The 15,583-nt window shown below is 38.0% G+C and overlaps 1 non-coding gene across 1 annotated transcript; it reads left to right on the top strand.

Annotated features, from left to right (window-relative positions):
- Positions 1-392: 392 nt before the first annotated feature.
- On the top strand, positions 393-465 carry Trnav-aac. The gene has a single exon. It is a non-coding gene; the product is annotated as a tRNA-Val (tRNA).
- The last annotated feature ends 15,118 nt before the right edge of the window (positions 466-15,583 follow it).

Below are 15,583 nucleotides of genomic sequence, written 5' to 3'. Positions count from 1 at the left end.
GTATGCATGTGACCTGTTCCCACCACTGAGACATCGCCCCGGGTGAGCTACATGCACATTGTACTCGAATGTACCCTAAGAGTGCTAGGGCAGTTTTGGTTCTACAGTGAGTAACAGGCAGGGCAGTTTTGGGCGCTATAGTGACTAAAAGTTAAAATAAAATATGCAGGCCTGCACCAGGGATGGGTGCTTATACGTGTACCTTTGAAAAGTGTCATTTGAACAGCTCAATTATATTTTTGTTGTGTGATTTATGGCTTGCATACATTTTGCTTGCACAATGTAGGCCTAAGTCTTTACAATTTGCAATAATTAGGTTTTGCCCTTCACCAACATATAACCACTGTCTACTCGGTGTGTTACCCCCGAGTGAAAGTTAAACAATCTTTCGTGCTCGGTGGTCGAGTGGTAAGACGTCTGCTCAACAAAGCAGAAGGTTGTGGGTTCGATTCCCACCCGAGTGCTTTTGCTGACTTTCACTCGGGTTGAACACACTGAGTATACAGTGTGTATACGTCGATGAAGGGCAAAACCTAATATTGATGCAAATTACATCTTATGAATAGTCTTTACTACTTGAAATGAACACTCCCGGATAGAAATGATACATGACACTCATTTGAAAATCCTCTGTACAGGCCTGGCATATCTTTTGAAAGTAAAGGTCTCATTGGCCTACATGTAGGTTGGAATAACATGGCTTGATAGGATCATTTGCAAGTACTCAAAAATTTGCCTTATGAAATAACCTGTTAAATAAAGGCACACATTTTGTTCATGATCTTTTAAAGATGTGACTCTTGAGCTGAAAAGTTAGCTATTTTATTTACATTTCTGTAATTGCAAATGATATATTGGCCTTTCAAGATAGCTTTTGCTATTGATTTAAATTTCTGTTGAAAAGCACTGATTATACAGTGCCCGTAATTATAATAAATAATGAATGTTTGTGAGTACAATGGTAAGAATTAATTTCATGAGGTGACAGATGAAATGTTCCATTACACGAGGCGAAGCTGAGTGGAATGGAACATTTCATCTGTCACCGAATGAAATTTTTCTTTCCATTGCACGAACGTGAAACATTCATTATTTGTATAATATAAATTATCCTGATGCAAATTCCATCAAAAGTCAAATACTGACAAAGTGTAATATTTCTAATGATGAATGGAAAGAGAGCCCACATGTTTGCAATTGTAGTGGCTTGGTGTAAGAGTATGGTCTTGTACTTGTAACAGCCCTTGGGTATGTTGCAGTTAGAAGTGGATTGCACCAGAATTCCTGGTGTAAGTTTTACAGGACAAAAAGATCATGACAAAACTGTACAATGAAAAGTATGCTAACATAGTCTGCTTTTACAAATATGTCTAAAAATAGGGAAATTGTTCAAACTATATGTTGACCAGTTATATAGCTCAGCATGTCAATGCCGTGGTGTATTTACTCATGTGGGGCATTTACTGCTCAATATACATGGCACTCAAACACAAAACTGAAGGTACCGTGGAGCACTTGGTCTTGATAAAACACCACGCCCCACACCACAGGAGTCTTACAATATTGATCCAATTTCAAACCAGAGGCCATCTGCCCATTCACTGCTTGTACACGTTATACCCTGATCAAAGCAGGGTACATGTACACTGAAAATAAAAGTGAGATAGCATTGGCACGCCAGTCTTATTAAAGAGGGTGACCTCCTTGGTGTGTGCAAGATACAATTATTACACATTATTGATGTGCAATGCCATATCTGTATTTATTAGCAAGATGGCTTTTGTGCCAATTGTAAGCCACTTCTTCCTGCATCTTGGTGCCAAACATGATATGACTGTGCATTTATTTTGGTGTAAAGTAAAAACTTTACCTGGGTTAAAGCCAAATTTATCAGATTTATAAATAAATGCAAATGTGAACATGTATGATCTGGCAAGGATTCTAAAGAGTAATTTAATAAGCAGTGTATGCAGCTGTGTCATTGCAATTGCTTCTTCAGGGAGTTGGGACCCTTCCCGTGCTGATCCCCAGGTCCAACTGACTCAGTCGCATAATAAAGGGTCTCGATCTCAGGGTGACAAGTTTACAGTGCAGTGGAAACGATCATAGGTGAACTTTGCGCCATCACTGATCAACACGAGGCACTGATGCATGGTGGAATATTTGTCTCCAAACAAACACGGCAGAGCTCTTCACGTACTGTTTAAGTTAGCAGGGAAATGACAGTGACAGCTCATCAGATCCTGGTCGACGTTTACCCGTATTATGCAGCAGAACACCTGCAGTATTAGAAATCCAGGATAAGCCTTACTGGATGATATGCAAGAAACTTGGCATATACACCTGCAGACTCAACTAGGCCTGAAATGATTGCAAGTAGTACAAGCTGCCCCTTGCTTACAGCTAATTGGGTAGGCCTAACTGTACATACGCTTAGTGAGATGGTTGTTTTTCTCTGAGCTGTCACATTGGTAATCCTGCCGAAACCCATTAACGGTGAAACAGATAAGCATCTACATGTAGTTGGGCTGTTAAGATGTCTGTATCCTTGGATACTACAAAGCCAGAGATGATGTAAATCGGAGCTGTGCTTGCACATCAGAGATTCTGCCATTGCAGTGGCTCAATAGAAACTGTACATGGACGTGTTTTCCTGAGCTGTAGAGATGTTGCAGAGACTCTGCTTAAAGCTGGAAACTTTCACTTTGCAGCAGAACATGGATGAATACCTGCATGCATGTCGATGATTTTGTTGTGATAATGTTTTCTGAGCTCGTTTGCGTGGCAGTGACTCGGCTTATTATCCTCAAGTATTGCAGCGGGACATCTGATACAGCAGCTTTGTGTATGTCCTGGGTTAGTTTGAGCTGTGGGTCACTCTGCAGAAATCCGCCGAACCTGAAACTTTGCAGCAGGACTTGGCATAGATGATCAAGGATTCAGCTCTGATAGTGATATTTTCTGATGAGCTCTTCAGCATTACAGAGACTCAGCTAGATCGAGACCCTTAAACAATGCAGTGAAACTTGGCATAAAGGCGAGATGCTTGTAATCAGCATAGAGTTAAAAACAGGAGGTGCCTGATCCTTGGAATAACCCAACATCAGGGTGACAGTGGGGTTTCAGTATCTGGCTGTCGGTGAAGGCGTAATCCATACTGTCGTTTGAGACTGAAGTATCACATGATATGCATAATTCATCCGTTGTTTTATTTAATTAACCCTTACTCTCTGAGGGTAGTTTACTGCATGTCAGTTGGTTATGCCAATGCCCTCCAGCTGCAGTTTATTGGCAGAAGTTTGTCTTAACAGTGAAGGCTCCAATTGGCAGGAGTTGGAGGCCCTGGAGGGTGCCTGATACTGACCAGCTGGGGGCACTCACTTTGTTATCAGAGGACTCTCATTGTTCTCTGTGGCATGTATTGGAGTGCCTGTCCAGTTACCCTTGAAATGACATGGCAGATATTGGAGGGCCATCCAAAAAAACATAGGAGATTTTCTTGAGGCACATATTGGCATGCGTTGGAGGGTCTAGTAGGGTAAGGGTTAACTGAAAAATTTAGATTCTTGAAAGTGACAGTTTAATATTCGATCCAGCAACATTTAAATGTATTGCTGTTTACACTTTATGAAACAAAGCATTTAAAAGCTGTTATAATTTTACTAATTGTATATTTTTGTGGTCACTTTTCATTGTAATGAATTCTTTGTAATTGATACTTTATTACGCAGTACAGACTTTTGATGGAAATTGCGTCAGGTTGGTGTAATTTTAATGTAAGGTTTTTACAATGACATGATTTCTCAATTTTAACCCTCCTGCTGTTTCAACAGTCACAGACAGTAAAAAAATAATCCTCTTCCTCTGCCATGCTTTTTACACAAGCTAGTCACCAACAGTCAGATCATATTCCAAGCAAGCTAGCATGTGACTAGTAAAATTCAGTCATCAGGCGACAGCAGGCAGGAAGTAGGCACAGCTGTCTTATCAATCATCTACAGTCAAAGTATAGCTGTATAAAGTTACATAAACAGTCACAGCCAGTCAATCCTGCTTTATGTGGGCTGGGAGCTCTTAACTGTTGAAAACAGTCACTTGTGAGAATTAGACTTAAAGGACAACTTTAAACAGAATGTATGTTTGCATATAGGAGGGTTAAATGTTGAATTTGCCCTTCACTGATTACGGCAGGTGAGGGCAAAACCAAGTGAAATATTGGCTTAAATATATGAAGGTGTTCAGACCAAATGCCTATGTCAAAACTAATTTGATGCATAAAAAGTACAGTGGCCTTTATTTAGCTGGATGGTGGTATTGGTGGGGGGAAGGCCCCTGGCAGCATTTAATGGTGTCATAAAATAACAATCTTTTTAAGAGCTTTTAAGATAGTTCAGACACCCCCCCCCCCTGCCACAAAAAGCTATGCTACTGATTACATTCAAACATGTTAACTAATTTGTGTTCATTAATTAATTAAATTCACTTGTGCCTGCCAACCTACATGTACCTGAAGATTCATTTTTGATAACAACCAATTTTTTTATTTTTATATTTTTAACTAAGTATTCCTTTCAGTTTTAGTGGGAAACACAAGCCGAGGTGGTGGTTTGTTGTATAGCCCAACCATAAAGCCAAGGCTCCTAAAATGTGTGGGCTACAAACCATCTAGAAACAACACAGAAAACATAAACTCATGAAATTGAACATGAACGTTCATCATGCCAATGTGGTTTGTGTTGCCTGTGAATGTGCTGTCCATGAATATGATGCCATTTTCTACAACATTTTTGTGTGGTATGTGGAAATAAGGAATAGGCGCCCTATCCTCGGAATAACCCAACATCAGGGTGACACTGGGGGTATCTCCAGCTGTCGGTGAAGGCGTCGATGACCCTACACTTCGGTTTAGGAGCCTCTTGTTTGACTGTTTTTACTCTTCATTAAACTAATGTTTTCATCTGTTGCTTATTAAAGCTTTACATGTACCGGTACCTTATTTGAAGGCAATGTAAAGCCATATTTTTTTCTGACCGTGTACCTCACTCATTACAGTAATCAGTTCAAGGGCTTTTAAAGTTAATGTTAGTTTTCCATAGTGTAGCATTTTATTGATAAAAGTGTGAATGGGGTTTACATTAAAAATTCTTTAACTAATGAATGCTAATCCTTCTTATGGATGTACATGTAAACTTTACATGTACATCCATAAGAAGGATTAGCCTTCATTACTTAAAGAATTAATTACCCAACCCTTTCATAGGCACTGAAGTGTCCAAAACTGCCATGCCTAATCACTGTAGTGTCCAAAACTGCAATGCCTATAGTGTCCAAAACTGCCATGCCTAATATTAGGCATGGCAGTTTTGGACACTATAGTGATTAGGCATGGCAGTTTTGGACACTATATAATCACTGTAGTGTCCAAAACTGCAATGCCTAATCACTGTAGCGCCTGAAACAGCCTGTGCACTCCATGGATTTATTGATTAATTGTTTATTGATTACAAAATACACAATGTAGTACAAGTGCTGATGGAATTACCATTTATTTAGAATATGACCAGGAAGGAATGCATAAAATACTGTCATTTTCTTTGATACAAAATTATTCAGCTGATGCTGTTTTCCTAGATGAACTTTTGTGTCAAGTCACTGTAAATATTAACATTAGGTATTTGCAATTTTGTCTTTTGGGGCAATCCAAATTTCCTAATTATTTGAGCTAAATATATTTGAATATACACAGGAGGTCATTTGTTCACTAAAAGCTGACTAAGCTTGTGATTTTTTTCCTACCAAGCTCTTAGAAAGCACTGGTGTACCTGTACATGTACATATACCCACAATGACAAACTATCCAATCATAAATCAGGTCTTCATCATTCAATCCTTTGAATCACATTTCGCATCCGTTGAATATTGTCCCTTGCAATATTTAAGGTCGTTCGCGTAATAGGTACTAACAGGTACTGAAATAGTCTTAAATATATTGAATATTCTGTTGTTCATAATGAACGATTCCATGGCAAACTCTTGGCCAAAGAAATCTTGTCCACTTGACCATTATGAAAGCTAATTACATTGAGCTATTAGCAGATACCCTTCAAGATATTCTTGGCTGGTTCATGTTCAGATTCCGAGGAAGTGCAGTTGAACCCTTTGTGATATCTTTCACGTTGCCTCTTGCATTTTCTTTGCTCTCCTTAACTTCAACAAAGCCTCTGATACACAATCTGGACAGGGTAAGACTTGCTTTGACGATGTCTACAATCATATATCTCTTGTTCTTTGAGCAGACAAGACTGCTTTTGCCAGTCGTTTCTAATGATACATCCTTTCCTATGAACACAACACCAAATTAATATACGACATATATCACCATATAGGGTACGGCTTGCCAAGGGGCAGTCAACCAGTTGGTGCTGGATTTTTAATTGTTTAATTACAAACAATAGACCTAAGTACGCAAATTCCATGTAATTGAATTTTTTAAACACTGTTACAAACTCCCGAAGAAACCCACTAGATTAAAAACCAGAGATAAAACTCAAAGAGCAAAAACTCTGGAAAACCTTGTGGTTGCCAGCAAAACAAAACATTTCGCACGTTTACACAAAGCTATTTTTAAAGCTGATCCATCCTCAGTTTGTCCTTAACTGAACTGAAGTCGCAAGCTAGAATGATCCCACCACACCTTCGCCTTGTACGTTCTACGTACGTTCTATGTTAAACGCACGTTCTTTCCTATGCAAATTTGACACACCCTTTCTACCCTTATGTAACGCCGCCTCCCAGAATTCATTCCTCAACCGATTAGACACATTTGCCTGCTATACAACTGTAACGCAGGCAAAGATAATTCTTATTCTGGAATTAATCGTGACAGGGCCAACACATGTATCCCCACAGGAAACAAAAGGGGACGCTGCATCATTATGCCAACAATGCTGTGTTATTTTGATAAGTTTTCACCAATTTTGTATTGTGTGCAGAATGCTTATTTTTGCTCTGCACTGCCAGTATTTTTGTTTTTGCAGAACCTGAAAATATAGGCCTAATCCTTTGAAATAATTACTTTCTTGTATAGCAACATGAGAACTACGTGTGTAGCCCTCTTAAGCAGGGACACTATATTGTAGTTGCAGCCCATGAGGTCTTAATGGTGAAGTTTACAATGTATTTTGCTGACAAACACCAATGAGGAACAGGGTGATGATACCATGTCATGTAGATACCCTGAATAACTGGATAACTTGCAGATGGGGTGTAGTGAGCTTCTAATAATTGCCTGTCGATACAGCTAGGCATGATATGATGATTTTAGGTTGATCTGTTTTGACTCTGCATGAATGCCAGAGAGTAGCACATCAGTGGAGCTTGAAAAGATCAAGACGATCAGAATACAAAAACCAAATATTGGACAAGTTCAGTTCTATGTACACATTATTATGTGCGATATAATTTGCAAGTCAACTTCTTCCACTTGCAGTATTTACAATTATTATTAAGTCATAAAAAGATCTGTTGTCAAACTTTATACACATGTACGTCAACTTATGCAGTGCTCCGAATCACTAGGAAGGTGGAAAACAATAAAGGTATATCGCAAAATAAACGCGGTATATTTCTAAGTTATGAACTCTTAATTCAAACAATTCAAAAAGAAGAATTGTGAAATGAAATAAATCACTGGTTTTAGTTTCTGATTATGCGCAACTTAAAGTAGAACGCAATAGGCTTGGTACTTTTCATCATTGCTTTTCCCACTAGTATGAAACAACATTACTGTAACTATCAGTTTAAAAATATCAGCAACAACTTCAAATCTCAATTCTCAACAAAAGTGGGGATAATGTACACCCCTGCTTAGCACCTTTGAAAATTGAAAGGGGTCGGATATAAAACCATTAATTAAAACCCATAATATAATGAATAAAAACAGGGCCGAAACAGGTTCCAAAGCTTTAAAATGAAAATTCTAAATAACCCTTCAAAAGTTTTTTATTGATAAGGTATATCAATTTGTTTATGGCCGAAACCGCACTCCTATTTATCTTATTTGATTCAACTCGATTTTGCGCATTGCTCAATTTTAACAAAATGTAAGACAAATGCGCGCACGCGTGTGTGTGGAAGTGAACATACTTTGTGCGCTATATCTTTGGACCTGATTATCGAATAGCACGCACGCACACACAAAATGCAATGCCCATGGCGTATGTGAGCGGGGTTATGATTGGCGATCATCTTCTTCAATCCTAAAAGTACAGGTCTTAACAAGGTCTAATCAGAATACATAATTAGTTAGACCAGAACCTTCCCTAACAATGCTTTTTTTAAGAAGGCCATACGGTGGCGCTGTTTGTATTTACGGCGAGTTGAAATGGTGCAGGTTTTACTGAAAACTATGATTTACACATAATCGTGTTAAATTCTGCTAAAACAACAATATCAATCCTGAAAAGTTCAGGCTTTCCTGTTAATATCAATTCAATATTTCTTATCAGTATGATGTAGAATATTATTGTCTGTCTTGTATTCTTTTAAGAAGTGAAAGCGTTGTTCCGTTTTTCAATGGTGTACAAAAAGAGACATCGAGGCACAGTTTTTGATGGCAACTCCCATAGCGGAATATCAGGGACTGTGTGGGCGCTTGAAAAGGAGCGCTAACAAATTGATATGAAATGACCAAGGAATTAATACCCTTTGAACTTATCCGCTCCGTTCACAAGTACCCCCTCACCGGCAAAGGAAGTACAGTTGGGGGTGCGCGGCCACTGCGTGTACATAGAACAAATCCCCTGGTGTACGCGTGTCACACACAAGGAATGGTGCGCGTCAACCAGCGAAATGTACTGCCCATGGGACGTCGTTGCTAGTCGTTGCTAGGTAAAAGGGCGCCCTCTTTTGGTAGCGCATGGAGCTCATATAGTCGACCAAATCTGGCGTTATTGTGAATACTTCTGCCTTTTGATCCTGCAGGTCTGGAAAGGATTAATATTAAACAAAAGGGATAACGTTGCCCAGACGAAGGTAAATAGCTTTAGAGACAATCTTGTAATCTACGTTGAGTAACCAAATTAGTCTTTTTTTCTGAGGATTCAGCTGATCTCCAGCTTTTTCAAGCAAAGTTATCATACTTCTGTGTTTGAAAGTTGGCGAGATGTTATCGTCAAAAGATCTATGATACACTTTCAGAAGATCTAGTCTGAGCATAAAAGATCCCAAAATTGAACGTAGAATTCTTTGGGCAAGTCATCATCTCCCGGCGTTTAATTAGTCTGCATACTTCATAAGTGGGAGAATCATGGCAGTAGAGTTACTTATGTTTGCCCCTGAAACTAGGAATTATGTTTTCATAATTAAGAAAGAAGAAATAATTGTCTCGAAAGATGGGGGGGGGGGGGGCTCGTGCCATATTTTCTATGGGGAGCACTGATAAAATCCTACAATCAGGCACACTATACATGTTGTAGGCCTATTAACTAAAAGTGTACAAATGCACCCTTCTTATTTAGGGGGAGACCGTTCCCCTGTACATCAAATTCTTACACTTTGCTAGTGCTTTTTTTTTTGTGTATGGAATTTGGGGGGGGGCTAGCCAAATTTTGGCCCCCCCCCCGGTAGAACCGCCACTGCTTTCATTTATGTTTGCTGTAAATTAAAATTTTAATTAATACTGAATTTGTATAGATCTATGATTTCATTCTATTACTTGTCAAGTGCCCAGAGTGAAACACCAGAGGTAAAACTCTATGAGGTAAAAACTCTGGAAAACCTTGTGGCCGATCCCTCATACATTAACTTTAATACTTACATACTCCGAGTTTCTCCTCTTCTTTTAAATTAAAATATACGATGTATTGTGGTCATTATGAAAATTACTGACCTAGCGACGTGGTGAACACAGGCTAGAATGGCCATACTACAGCCACACACGCCCTTAATTTACTCGATTACGTCCTCAATGACATTCTATTCAAATTTAACCTATTCTTTATCATGATCACTCAAGGGAATGTACATGTACATCATTGGCATTTGCATTAATTTTCAGAAATGAACTACTTGAGGGGTTAGTATAATATATACTATATCAAATTATTGTTACACTGACATGTCTGAAGTTTTGTGTTGGAAATTGCTGGAAAAACTAAGAAAAACAAAAATGTTTGAGTATTCTGGTTCCCTGACTCCACTGAAGATTAAATGGATTAATTTATAGATGCCGGAAAATTGTACGATTAGGGAACCAGTCTAGCTGGCCTGCACCTATTCAGAACATGCAACCAATAGCAAACAAAATTTGGACTGAAAAAAAAAGGTACATTTGGAGCAGTGGTTGAAAAACAGTTAGGTTTTTCCAACGGTGGTCAGCCGACCACCGTTGGAAATGTATACAAAATTACCATTTTCTTGAAAGTGACTTCACACCAGGTGCCATAATTTTACAGGATGCTTTAGACTGTCATTTACCAACATCCTGTTGTGTATTTCGTAAAAACTTGGTAGTTTTGTTTTTCGATGTTTGCAAATGTTGTATTTTCCCTTTAATTTACTCAATTACGTCCTCAATGACATTCTATTCAAATTTAACCTATTCTTTATCATGATCACTCAAGCATCAAGCTTGTAAGTAACATACGAACACATTTTCATGCTACTTCGCTTCGCTCATACGCATGAAAAACAGTTAGGTTTTACAGAACGTTATAAAGGAAAAGGAGGACACAATTTGTTCATATTCAGAATTTTATTGTTATACATGATGGGGGCTGGCCTGCACACAGGCATGCAGGCTGAAATAAGAAAGTATGCAAGGGGGAGAGATAATAGGGTCAATACATGTACCTCAAAAAAGGCGACGATCAGCAGCATCTTAACCGACTGGGCCATGCTGGTAGTCTCGCTTTCTTCTTTTTCGGGCTTCAGTGTCCTTAAAAACTTCTTTCTCCGCTGTTATATGATTTTCTGTTGATCTGGAGACAAGTTGCCTGTTCCTTTTTTTTGTCCATATACGAGACGGTCATCCACCCTGCCTTGCTCGAGTTGGCGATCTTAATCTTGTTCTTGTGTTCTGCCAGCAGCTGGCTTGGTCTGTATCGCCTTTAACGATAATTGCCGTCTTGATGTCGCCAAGGGCAATTTGAAGTTTCCCACAAAACTCAAATCGGGCCACGTTGCCTGGTTTTGTTAACTCTTTGGAGTCCAGTTTATTCTTGAGTTCCCGAATGGAGGTGGAGTCCTCTTTCGGTGCAGAGATAGCGTTAAACTTCTTGTCAAAGTAATCTTTACATTTGTCGAACATAAACGCCGACGGATCAGGATTCGTGGAGTGGTCTGCCTCTGTCGACATTACGCAAACTAAGCCAAACTATGTAAGTAAATACCGTAAGCAATGGAAGACGAATAAGGGTTGGATATACGGCGTGAGTGCCAGAACCTGAAGTGACTATTCTACACAATGAATAGCATGCGTGACCTGTCTGGCAATCCGACTGGTCAATGGTGGACTTAACTTGGGCCGGCCGAGGATGTCTGTCTCACTGCGGAGTTTGTCACACCAGACGTTACACCCAAAAACCCTGGTTTAAAATTAAGTACAAATTGTCACCAGTAATGCATCTCCTACACAAGATTATTACATGCATCGTCCATAGCAGCTCAATATCATTTAACATACCATAAAATGCAAGGTACATTTTATACACAAAAACCCAAACAACTAGTTATTGCCAAGGCACATTTACAATGTTTTACAACAGTTATACAAATATCAATTTGCACTTTGAAATGTTACTTTGGAATCTGCAAAGCAATAATAGTACTTACAGGTTATGGCAAATAACCTGGTCTGTGTTTTATTGACGGTGACGAGGAGACGAGGACGGCCGCAGCCTACCAACTCTGTGGGACTCATTCCCAACAGTGCAAACAAATTGCACACTCGGCTTATTAAGAACGTACAACTCCCCAATGTGGGTACAAACTAACAAGCATCTAAATTGCTTTTCTATAACTGCATGTCTCCTCAATGATCCCCCATTTACATTTAACTGCCAACATTTTCATCCCCAACACTACGCCCTATATACCCGATCTATGATCGGGTAAATCAGCTTGTAATATATACATGTAGTGTCCATCAGCGTAGCAAGGGGGGGGGGGAGGTATTTTACCCCCAATATTTGTGTCAAGACTGCCCTTTTCCATTCAAATGCTTTTTCACCAGTGCTTACCCCCTTCCTCATTTTGTTGTAAAGAGTGTCCTTTTTTGCAAAGTGCCCTTTTTTTCTGAACAAATGCCCTTTTGAAAAAGATGTCGTGCCCTTCCATGTGCCTGCGGCCATTCCGGGTGCCTTTTTTTTACTTCACGCATGTATTGTCCTGAAAAGGACCATATATTGTCCGTTAGTGTGCATAATCATCGGATTAATGTCCGGAAAAAAAAACATGTCTACATTTCAGCACGATGTGCAAGTGCCCTTTTCAAGAAATTTTGACTCTCGACTACCACCATTTCACACCGTACACTAGTTTCGAAATTAACTATCAAGTTTAAGTTGACCTCAAAATTAATAAAATTTTGTAACCTAAAAAATACGCTGTGGGATTTGAACCTGCAACCTTCCGATTCAGAGTTAGCAGTCCACACCTCTCAACTACCACCATTTCACACCGTACACTAGTTTCGAAATAAACTATAAAATTTAAGTTGACTTCAAAATAATAAAATTTTGTAACTTAAAAATACGCTGTGGGACTTGAACCTGCAACCTTCCGATTCAGAGTCAGTAGTCCACACTACTCGACTACCACCATTTCACACCATACACTAGTTTTGAAATTAACTATAAAGTTTAAGTTGACCTCAAAATTAATAAAATTTTGTAACTTAAAAATATGCTGTGGGATTTGAACCTGCAACCTTCCGATTCAGAGTCAGCAGTCCACACTACTCGACTACCACCATTTCACACCATACACTAGTTTCGAAATTAACTATAAAGTTGAAGTTGACCTCAAAATTAATAAAATTTCGTAACCTAAAAATACGCTGTGGGATTTGAACCTGCAACCTTCCGATTCAGAGTTAGCAGTCCACACCTCTCGACTACCACCATTTCACACCGTACACTAGTTTCGAATTTAAATATAAAATTTAAGTTGACTTCAAAATTAATAAAATTTTGTAACCTAAAAATACGCTTTGGGATTTGAACCTGCAACCTTCCGATTCAGAGTCAGCAGTCCACACAACTCGACTACCACCATTTCACACCGTACACTAGTTTCAAAATTAACTATAAAGTTTAAGTTGACCTCAAAATAAATAAAATTTCGTAACCTAAAAATACGCTGTAGGATTTGAACCTGCAACCTTCCGATTCAGAGTCAGCAGTCCACACCACTCGACTACTACTATTCACACCATACACTAGTTTCAAAATTAACTATAAAGTTTAAGTTGACTTTAAAATTTTATGTCTTCTTGGGTAAATTTAAACTTGATAGTTAATTTCGTAACCAATAAAAAGTGGGAAATTATGCTTAGTCCAATGGTATGGACTGCTGACTCTCAATCTGAAGGTTGTGGGTTCAAATCCAGGGTGGAAATTTTTGATTTTAAAATTTTATGTCTTTTGGGGTAAATTTAAACTTGATAGTTAATTTCATAACCACTCAAAAGTGTGAAATTATGCTAAGTCCAATGGTACGGACTGCTGAGTCTAAATCTGAAGGTTGAGGGTACAAATCCAGGGTGGGAATTTAAGATTTTAAAATTTTATGTCATTTTGGGTAAATTTAAACTTGATAGTTAATTTCGTAACCACTAAAAAGTGTGAAATTATGCTTAGTCCAATGGTATGGACTGCTGACTCTAAATCTGAAGGTTGCGGGTTCAAATCCAGGGTGGAATTTTAGATTTTAAAATTTATGTCTTTTTGGGTAAATTAAACTTCATAGTTAATTTCGTAACCACTAAAAAGTGTGAAATTATGCTTAGTCCAATGGTATGAATGGTATGGACTGCCGACTTAATCTGAAGGTTGTGGGTTCAAATCCAGGTTGGAATTTTAGATTTTAAATTTTATTTATTTTTTGGGTAAATTGAAACTTGATAGTTAATTTCGTAACCACTTAAAAATTGTGAATTACACTTAGTCCAATGGTATGGACTACTGACTCGAAATCTGAAGGTTGTGGGTAAATTCCAGGGTGGGAATTTTAGATTTTAAATTTTATTTCTTTTTGGGTAAATTAAAACTTATAGTTAATTTCGTAACCTTTAAAAGTGTGAAATAATGCTTAGTCCAATGGTATGGACTGCTGACTCGAAATCTGAAGGTTGCAGGTTCATTCAATCCAGGGTGGGAATTTTAGATTTTAAAATTTTTTCTTTTTGGGTAAATTTAAACTTGATAGTTAATTTCGTAACCACTAAAAGTGTGAAATTATGCTTAGTCCAATGGTATGGAGGCTGACTGAAATCTGAAGGTTGTGGGTTCAAATCCAGGGTGGAATTTTAGATTTTAAAATTTTATGTCTTTTTGGGTAAATTTAAACTTCATAGTTAATTTCGTAACCACTTAAAAGTGTGAAATTATGCTTAGTCCAATGGTATGGACTGCTGACTTGAAATCTGAAGGTTGTGGGTTCAATTCCAGGGTGGAATTTTAGATTTTAAAATTTGTTTACTTTTTTGGTAAATTAAATCATTATAGTTAATTTCGTAACCTTTAAAATTGTGAAATTACACTTAGTCCAATGGTATGGACTACTGACTCTAAATCTGAAGGTTGTGGGTTCAAATCCAGGGTGGGAATTTTAGATTTTAAAATTTTATGTCTTTTTGGGTAAATTTAAACTTCATAGTTAATTTCGTAACCACTAAAAAGTGTGAAATTATGCTTAGTCCAATGGTATGGACTACTGACTCTAAATCTGAAGGTTGTGGGTTCAAATCCAGGGTGGAAATTTAGATTTTAAATTTTATGTCTTTTTGGGTAAATTTAATTTTATAGTTAATTTCGTAACCACAAAAAAGTGTGAAATTATGCTTAGTCCAATGGTATGGACTGCTGACTCTAAATCTGAAGGTTGCGGTTTCAAATCCAGGTGGAAATTTTAGATTTTAAATTTTATTTATTTTTGGGTAAATTGAAACTTCATAGTTAATTTCGTAACACTTAAAAGTGTGAAATTATGCTTAGTCCAATGGTATGGACTACTGACTCGAAATCTGAAGGTTGTGGGTTCAATTCCAGGGGGGAATTTTAGATTTTAAAATTTTTTCTTTTTGGGTAAATTTAAACTTGATAGTTAATTTTGTAACCACAAAAAAGTGTGAAATTATGCTTAGTCCAATGGTATGGACTGCTGACTCTAAATCTGAAGGTTGTGGGTTCAAATCCAGGGTGGAAATTTTAGATTTTAGATTTTATTTATTTTTTTGGGTAAATTGAAACTTCATAGTTAATTTCGTAACACTTAAAAAGTGTGAAATTATGCTTAGTCCAATGGTATGGAAGGCTGACTTGAAATCTGAAGGTTGTGGGTTCAAATCCAGGGGTGGAATTTT

Source organism: Patiria miniata, unplaced genomic scaffold (assembly GCF_015706575.1).
Source record: "Patiria miniata isolate m_02_andy unplaced genomic scaffold, ASM1570657v1 HiC_scaffold_6, whole genome shotgun sequence".
Lineage (NCBI taxonomy): Eukaryota > Metazoa > Echinodermata > Asteroidea > Valvatida > Asterinidae > Patiria > Patiria miniata.
The sequence above is the reverse complement of the archived record's forward strand: the minus strand, read 5'-3'. Positions and strand labels throughout refer to the sequence as shown.